The sequence below is a fragment of the Chiloscyllium punctatum genome, chromosome 21 (genome assembly GCF_047496795.1).
Source record: "Chiloscyllium punctatum isolate Juve2018m chromosome 21, sChiPun1.3, whole genome shotgun sequence".
Lineage (NCBI taxonomy): Eukaryota > Metazoa > Chordata > Chondrichthyes > Orectolobiformes > Hemiscylliidae > Chiloscyllium > Chiloscyllium punctatum.
Window position 1 is genome coordinate 15,639,773 of NC_092759.1, and position 9,844 is coordinate 15,649,616.

Consider the following 9,844-nt stretch of genomic DNA (forward strand, 5'->3'; position numbering starts at 1 on the left):
TTCTCTCCAAGACTTACTAACAGCAGCAGTATGTACCATGCACTGCAGAAACTCACTGAGGGTCCTTAGACAGTGCCTTCTAACCCCACAGCCTCAACCATCTAGAAGGACAAGGGCAGCAGATACATGGGAACACCAGCCCTCAGAAGTTCCCCTCAAAGTCACTTCCTCTCTTGACTTGGAAACGTTGCCATTCCATGAGTGCCAATGGGTCGTAATCCTGGATTCCCCTCCCTTACAGCGTTCTGGGCATATTTACAGTAAATAGACTGCAGTGGCTCACAAGGTCAACTCTCCATGACCTTCTGAGAGGACAATTAGGGATGGGCAATTAGGCTGGAGCTGTAGGTTTCCGACACATGAATTCTGCAAATGGATAGTTGACTGTGCTTGGCGGTGATGTCCTAACCTAACCAATCAGCTGAATAAATCGGTGTCCACTATGTCAAGTTTAATTTCTTGAGTCCTCATGAAATGTTTCAAATTCTTGTCGTTATGTTAAGGGGTTGCAACTGGATTAGTTTTAAGTTCAAGATTTTTCAGATAGTCTTTGAATTTGAACTTCACCATTTCCCATGGACTCTCACCGAAGTTCCAGGCTTGGTCAGATTCAGAGCATTAGTCTGGGATGTGAGTGCAATGACCTTGACATGCCCACCTCTCCTGGGACAATGGTGCTAAGAATGCTGAGATTGCCATTCATATGGAATTGGAACTTGAACACAATGCCTCAACAAGCTTCTCCCCACTCCTTGCACCAAGGTGTTTTGGAGAAGCTGACGTGGTTTCAGGAGTATGTCGGAGATCCAGCTCCACAATAACCTTCTCACACAATCAGCCTTGTTCATACCCACCCACTGGAGTTATTCCACCTTTGGAATTCTCTATCCCAGGGGAATCTCATTGAGCAGTTTCAAGTCAGAAAGACAACAGGTTCTGGAAACTAATGAGACTGAGGAAGACCGCGAGAAAGTGACATTTAAGAGATGATCAGTCATGATCTAGAATGGTGGGGCTGAATGGCCTCTGCCTGTTCCTCCTGTCCTGGGGTTAGTGCTGTGATTGGGTGAGGGTAGGGAAGCCCAGTGAATGAGACAAGTAACCTTTTAGACTTACTCCATGACTATCACTGGGCTTGGTGCTTGTTACCTTTCAGCCTGAAGAGCTGAAACTCTGTCCTGGTTTAGTTTAAAGCAATGCAAAACGTCATTGTCTCAAAATCTTCAGAAACCCGCTGTTTCCCGGAGTAGATGGTAAACAGCCTGATGGCGTTCCTCGCTGAGTGAGTATCTCCTTTGCTAATCACTTCATGAATATCCTGAACCCAAGTGTGGTTTCTGTCAATGCAGTGATCGGATTCAGTCGTGCCTCATCTCCTGATCCAATGGTATCCGCTTGGTAACAGCCATGATTAGCAAACTTTGGACATAGGTGGCACGGCGCAAATACTCTTGTGAAGTTTAGATTACAAACAAAATGGAGAAATTAAGTAGATAAGGGCCAACTGCAATGGGTGAAAATGGATTTGTTCTAAGGATAGCGAATGTGGTTCCTACGTTCAAGAAGGGTAGCAGAGTTGGGGCAGGTAATTACAGACCAGTCACTCTGACACTGGCGGTGGGGAAATTATTGGAGTAAATCGAGGGACAGGAATAAGCAGTGTTTGGAAAGGCATCAATTGATCAAGGATTTATTGGAGTGAGATCCTGTCTGACTAACTTATTTGAGGTCTTTGAAAGGTATTGTTGAGGTGAGTGTAGTTGATGTGTTTGACATGGTTTTCAGTAATGCCTTTAACAGGGACCCAATTGGAAAGCTGACCCAACAGGTAAGAGCCCAATGGGATCCAAGGCAATCTGGCAAAATGGATCCAAACTTAGCTTGTAATTAGGAGACAAAGGGTGTTGGTGGAGGTTTGTTTTTTTGGAAGCCTGTGACCAGTGATGCACCACAGGGATCGATGGTAGGACCCTTGCTGCTTTGTTATGCACGTTCATGAACTGGAAGTGAATGTAGTTGGTCTAGTTAGTCAATTTGCAGATGGCCCCATAAAAAATGGCAAATTTGTTGATAGTGAGGACGATGATCTCGGGCTACAGTCTGATAGTGATCAGCTGGTAAACTGGGCAGAGCAATGGCAGATAGAACTTAATCCTGGTAACGGTGAGGTGATGCATTTTGGGAGGTCTGATATGGGAAGGATATAGACAATGAATAGGCTCCTTGGGAATACTGAGGAGAAAAAGGAGCACCAATGGGCAAATCCACAGCCCCCTGAAGGTGTTAGCACAGGTAGACAGGGGGATGAAGAAGGCATACAAGATGCTGGCCTTCATTAGCTGGGCAGTAGAATATAGGAACAAAGAATTGTTGTTACAAGTTGGGAAAACGTTGGTTAGGCCACAGATGTAATACAGTTGCAGTTCCGCTCGCCACACTATGGGAAGCATGTGATTGCACTGGAGAAGCTCACCAGGATGTTGCCTGGGATTGGAAGTCTCAGTTATAAGGAGAGACTGGATAGGCTCGGTTTGTTTTCCCTGGAGCAGAGGAGGCTGATGGGAGATCTGATTGAGGTAAACAAAATTATAGGAAAGATTTACAAGGATGTGGCCAGGGTTGGAGGATTTGAGCTAGAGGGAGAGGCTGAACAGGCTGGGACTGTTTTCCCTGGGCCGTCGGAGGCTGACGGATGACCTTATAGAGGTTTACAAAATTATGAGGGGCATGGATAGGATAAATAGACAAAGTATTTTCCCCGGGATGGGGGAGTCCAGAACTAGAGGGCATAGGTTTAGGATGAGAGGGGAAAGATATAAAAGAGACCTAAGGGGCAACTTTTTCACACTGAGGGTGGTATGTATATGGAATGAGCTGCCAGAGGATGTGGTGGAGGCTGGTACAATTGCAACATTTAAAAGGGATTTGGATGGGTATATGAATAGGAAGAGTTTGGAGGGTTATGGGCCGGGTGCTGGCAGGTGGGACTAGATTGGGTTGGGATATCTGGTCGGCATGGACGGGTTGGGCCGAAGGGTCTGTTTCCCATTTCTATGACTGTATGACATAGGCCTGGGTAGATCGTGAGAATCTTTTCCCGAGGATAGATCTGTCTAAGAGCAAAGGACAGAAATTTAAGGTGGGGAGTAACTGGTTTAGAGGGGATCTGACAAATTTATTTTTTACCCAGATGGATATAGATATGGAACGTGCTGCCTAAGAGGTTGGTGGAGGCAGGAACACTACATTGAGGAATCACCTGGATGAGCTCTTAACATGCCAGATCATGGTTGACCATGTGCAGTTACATGAGATTGGTAGAGTTTGGTGATTGTTGGTTTGCATAGCCAAGATGGGCCAAAAGGCCTGTTACCCGCTGTATGACTCTATGACTAAATTCGAGCCAAAGATTTGCAGAGCACACTATAAGGGAATAAATTGTCTTTTAAAATAACAAGTATTTTGGGTTCAGTTAAGCTACAATCCCTGTTGTGTTATATGCAGTTATGTCAATTTACCTTTAAGAGACACACTAATGACATTATCGCTGTATCCTGGCATGTGTCCTAAGACTAAAAATATCACAGCCTCACAGCACCAGGGGCCTGGGTTTAAAGACCGTTCCCTCCGTGACTACCTGGTCAGGTCCACACCCCCCTACGACCCACCCTCCCATTCTGGCACTTTCCCCTGTCACCGCAGGAACTGTAAAACCTGTGCCCACACCTCCTCCCTCACCTCTATCCAAGGCCCTAAAGGAGCCTTCCACATCCATCAAAGTTTCACCTGCACATCCACCAATATCATTTATTGTATCCGTTGCTCCCGATGTGGTCTCCTCCACATTGGGGAGACTGGGCGCCTCCTAGCAGAGCGCTTTAGGGAACATCTCCGAGACACCCGCACCAATCAACCAAACCGCCCCGTGGCCCAACATTTCAACTCCCCCTCCCACTCTGCCGAGGACATGGAGGTCCTGGGCCTCCTTCACTGCCGCTCCCTCACCACTAGACGCCTGGAGGAAGAATGCCTCATCTTCCGCCTCGGAAAACTTCAACCCCAGGGCATCAATGTGGACTTCAACAGCTTCCTCATTTCCCCTTCCCCCACCTCACCCTAGTTTCAAACTTCCAGCTCAGTTACTGTCTCCTTGACTTGTCCGACCTGCCTATCTTCTTTTCCACCTATCCACTCCACCCTCTCCTCCTTGACCTATCACCTTCATCTCCTCCCCCACTCACCCATTGTACTCTATGCTACTCTCTCCCCACCCCCACCCTCCTCTAGCTTATCTCTCCATGCTTCAGGCTCACTGCCTTTATTCCTGATGAAGGGTTTTTGCCCAAAACGTTGATTTCGCTGCTCGTTGGATGCTGCCTGAACTGCTGTGCTCTTCCAGCACCACTAATCCAGTATTTGATTTTCAGCATCTGCAGTCATTGTTTCTACCTTGTTGATTCCCACCTGTCTGTGTGGAGTTTGCACATTCTCCCTGTATCTGCGTGGGCTTCCTCCGGGTGCTCCAGCTTCATCCCAAAGTCCAAAGATGTGCAGGTTAGGGTGAACTGGCTATGCTAAATTTCCCACAGTGTTAGCTGCGTTAGTCAGGGGTAAATATAGGGTAGGGGAACAGGTTTCTCTTCGGAGGGTCCATGTGGACTTGTTGGGCCAAAGGGCCAGTTTCCACATTGTAGAGAATCTAATCTAATCTAAACTTTATCCCACCTGGAAGCATGTCAAGCACGAGATACACAGTAGCTTTCAAAATAGTTACAGACATAGGCCATTCGACCTTTCTAACCTATTCTGCCATTCAATATGATCATAGCTGATCATTCAAGTTTATACCCTGTTCTTTCATTTTGCCCCATAACATTTAATCCCCTTACTCAAGAGCTATATCGCTTTCTTGCAAACATCCTGTGCTTTGACCTCAGTCACATTTTATGTCAGGGTGTTCCACACGCTGACCACTCTCTGGAGGAAGCATTGCTGCTGAATACTTTCTGTTGCAATCTAATATCTGGGTGTACCATTGTCAGCTCTAATAAGCACTTGTTAGATTCTTCAATCCTCTATAGTCCACCCCCCAGCACATAATGTTACAGGTGATAATGGAAGGATTGCTGCATCAAACCTGTTGGAGGCAAAATCGCATCAATCCCAAAACAGGAAGTGACAGAGCAGAGAAGTGCAGATCTCCCTCCATCCCAAAAGAGGGAGAGACCCAGATAGAGCAGAAAAAGTGGCATGGAAATGCTTCCAGAAATCAGACATAATTATAAGGCATATTGGTTAAGGGCATGTTAGTTCAGGAAAGCCACCACAGATTTATTATGGGCAAATTCAGCTTAACTTGCTGGATTCTTTGTCAAGGCAACAGAGAGTGTTGATGAGGGATATGCAGTTAAAGGTGGTGAACATCTGCTTCCAAAATACAGCCAATAGAGTCCACTGCAGAGGGTTTTCAGCAACATTAGTGTTTGTGGGACAAAGGAAACATTAGCAACATGGGTATAGAACTGGTTGAAACTCAGTGCAGAGGCAAGCAGTTATTTATTTCCGACCAGTTCCAAGGGAAGGAGTCACAATCTGTGCTGAAGTAAAACAAAATGTTCAAAATATATCTACCTGAAAGCGAGAGCATGGAATTGTCCAGAGTTTGCTGGCAGTTTGAGAGATTGGAAAGAATACAAACAAACACAGCAAAGAAATATTGGTAGATTAATAGGAAGGGATAAATTTCTAGAAGCATCAGAAGTGTTTCTATCGATGGTTAAAAAGGAAAGGAGTTAACAAAGTGAACGTTGATCCATCTGAAAGTGAGGCTGGGGAAAGGAGGAGGTGGGAAGGGAATTGGACAATCATTTTGCCTTCAACAAAAGCAGCAATTGGTGGAAGAACTCAGCAGGTCTGGCAGCATCTGTGGAGGGAAAGCAGAGTTAACATTTTGAGTCCATTGACTCTTCTTCAGAATTAATAGTAGCAAGGAGAATGTCGTCTGTAAATGCTGGTCTTCGTTGTGGGGAGAAAAATTAGATCTCAGAAATAGTCGCAAATCAGGTAAATGGCAGGGAGGGAGGAAATAAAATTGGAATATAATAATTGCAATGTTTACATCGAATCCCTACAGTGTGGAAGCAGGCCATTCAGCCAGAGTCCACACCGACCCTCTGAAGAGGATCCCATCTATACCCACCCCCCTACCCTAACCTGGTAACCTTCCATTTTCTATGGCTAATCCACTGAGACACGATGGGTCAATTGAGCACAGCCAATCCACCCTAACCTGCACATCATTGGACTGTGAAAGGAAACCGGAGCATCCAGAGGAAACCCACACAGACACGGGGAGAACGTGCAAATTCCACACAGTCAGTAACCGGGGGATGGAATTAAACCCGGGTCCCTGGCACCGTGAGGCAGCAGTGCTGACCACTGTGCTACCCTTTATTCAAGAAGGCAGATGGAAAGCAGAAAGCTAGAGGAGATTTAGATGATCATCTGTCATCCACAAACCGGTGAAAACTACCATGAAAGATGCCACAGCAAAGTATTCTGACACATTTCAAGTAGTCAGGCAGAGACAACATGGTTTGGGGAATGGAAAAGCACATTTCGCAAAATGATTGAATTTCTTTTAAGAACGGATGTGTGCTGTGGATATCGGGAAATTGTTCATTGTACTGTCCTGCGATCTCAAGAATATGTTTTAATAATCTGCCACAATCGAGGTTTATTAAAGGAATTAAATACTCACTGTGCAAATGTAACGTATTAGCAAGGAGAGACGTTTGGCTGGCCAACAGAAACAGGGTGAATGCATCAAAGGGTCTTTCTGTGGTTGAAAAGATGTAATAAGTGGTGTGTTGCTGGGAGGACACCTTCCTCATTTATAGAAGTGACTCAGATGGAAGGACAGAAGGTTTCGTGACTAGATTTGCTGACAATATAACGACAGGCAGGAAGGTCGGGTGACAAGGATTTGAGGCTATAAATGTAAACAAGCAAAAGGGAAGAAATGTGAACTTGTCCCCTTTGATGGAAGCATGAACAATGCACCGTAGTGCTTCTAAGTGGTGAGATGCAGCACAGCTCTGACATACAGAGGGATCTGGGTGTCCGAGTGCATAAATTACAGAAGGGTAATATTGCAAGTACAACAAATAATCAGGGAAAATCTTGGAATATTACTGTTTAGGGAACTGAATACAAAAGTAGGGAGGTTACACTTCAGTTATACAGGAGACCGGAATAGAGTCATATAGATCTGCAGCTCAGAAAGAGGCCCTTCAGCCCCTCACATCCCTAGTGGAACCACACACCAAGAGAAAAACAACCACCATTCTAATTCCTTTTCTCATCCCATTCCCAATACCTGGCCCATAATTTTGTATGGTTTGGCATCACAAGTGCACCCCTCAATACTGATGGGGGTTTCTGCCTGTCTGTGTCTCACAGGCAGCGATCTTGAGATTCCCACTACCCTCATGTTTTGCTCACAGCCCCTCGAAACCTTCTGTCCCTGATGTTCATCAGAGAAAATGTTGGACAATCTGGGTCAGTGTCCACTGAGGTTCAGAACAATCCAAGGCAACATGATTGAAACACAAAGTTCAGGTGGATTCAGGGTGGATGTGGAGAGGATAGTATTTCCTCCTGGGGGAGAATTCAGAACGTGGGAGGTCAGTATTTAAAACTGAATCGTTGACCCTTTAACTTAGAGATAAAGAGTTCGTTTTTCTCTCAATGGGATTGTTCACCTTTGAAACTGGCTTCCTCATTCAGTTGTCAAAACATAGAAACCTAGAATATAGCAACAGGAGTAGGCTATTCAGCCCTTCAATCCTCTCTGCTATCCCACAGGATCATGACTGATCATCCAACTCAGTCCGCTGTCCCTGCTTTCTCCCCCATAGCCTTTGATCCCTAAGCATTCTATCTAACACCTTCTTGAAAGCATCGAACGTTTTGGAAGCAGAGTTTTGAAATGTTTTTAAGTAGAGTTGGATTAGTGCTTGATAAACAAGGGGGTGAGTGTCGGGTTAATTAGGGATTGGACAGGAACGTGGTGTTAAGGTTCCTGTCAGATGCACTGTGATCCTATGAAGGAGACGGACAGTCTACTCCTGCTCCTAACCTATCTGCTGCCTGCCCCTGTGTGTGTGTGTGTGTGTGTGTGTGTGTGTGTGTGTGTGTGTGTGTGTATATAATGGGGAGAGTCAGGGCTCTTTTCCAGGATCTGTGGCTTTCCTGACAAATATAAGTGACACAGACCTGAATCTACAAGACACAGTTTCAACTTTGGTGGACTCCAGTGCCAGGATGCCTTTCCTGAGGTGTGGGGTCCAAAACGTTAAATTTCATCAGCCATTTCCTGGACCACTCTCCTAAACTGTCTAAATCTTTCTGCAGCCTCCCCACCTCCTCAGAACGACCTGCCTGTCCGCCTTTGTATCATCGGTGAACTTCACCAGAATGCCCCCAGTCCCTTCATCCAGATCATTTATATATAAAGTGAACAGCTGCTGTCCCAAAACTGAACCCTGCGGGGCACCACTTGTCACCAGCTGCCATTCCAAAAAAAGAACCTTTTATCCCAACTCTCTGCCTTCTGTCAGACAGCCAACCCCCCCAATCCATTCACATAGCTCATCTCGAACACCATGGGCTCTCACCTTACTCAGCAGCCTCCCGTGAGGCACCTTATCAAAGGCCTTTTGGAAGTCTATATAGATGACATACACTGGGTTCATTTGCCCGAAACGTCGATTTTCCTGCTCCTCAGATGCTGCCTGAACTGCTGTGCTTTTCCAGCGCCACTAATCCAGAATCTGGTTTCCAGCATCTGCAGTCATTGTTTTTATCTACTGGGTTTCCCTGGCCTAACCTACTTGTTACCTCTTCAAAGAATTCTAACAGGCACAACCTCCCCTTACTAAATCCAAAGTTAAAAATCACACAACACCAGGTTATAGTCCAACAGGTTTAATTGGAAGCACTAGCTTTCATAGCACTGCTCCTTCATCACCTGATTGATCACTATCACCTGATGAAGGAGCGACACTCCGAAAGCTAGTGCTTCCAATTAAAACTGTTAGACTATAGCTTGGTGTTGTGTGATTTTTAAGTTTGTACACCCCAGTCCAACACCAGCATCTCCAAATTATGATTACTAAATCCATGCTGACTTGTTCTAATCCAACCCTGCACTTCCAAGAATTTAGAAATCTCATCCTTAACGATGGATTCGAGATTAGGTTAATCAGCTTATAATTTTCCATCTTTTGGCATGATCCTTTCTTGAACAAGGGGGTTACAACAGCAATTTTCCAACTATATTCAGGGGTAACCCTCAGGATTTGATAGTGACAGGTACAGAGTGCCAAGCTGCTGTAGGTCAGTATCAGATGGTCAGCTGTCCTCTCCCTGGCCTGAACGGTGTTATATGTTCCTACTCACCTGTCTGCCCAACTCAGGACAGTATCCCCTATTCACTTGTATCCTTCTGAAGTTACATTGTAAATAGTCTGTTCAGTTGTCTAATGGAATTACTCATTTGGGCAAAACTTAAGCTAACTTCACTTGTTCATTTTAGTTCCATTCATTTGTGTAAAACTCTTGGGTCCAGAATTGTCACTGCCTCACTTTTCCCCTTTCCCCTCGGTCTCTCTCTTACCCGCTGACTCTGTGTGTGTGTGTGTGTGTGTGTCTGTGTGTGTCTCTCTCTTTCTGACCATGTCTGTCTCTGACTGTGCGTGTTTCTGTCTGTCTCTCTGACTGTCTTACTGTGTCTCTGACTCTCTCTGTCTGACTCTGTGTCTGTGTGCATGTCTGTCTGTCT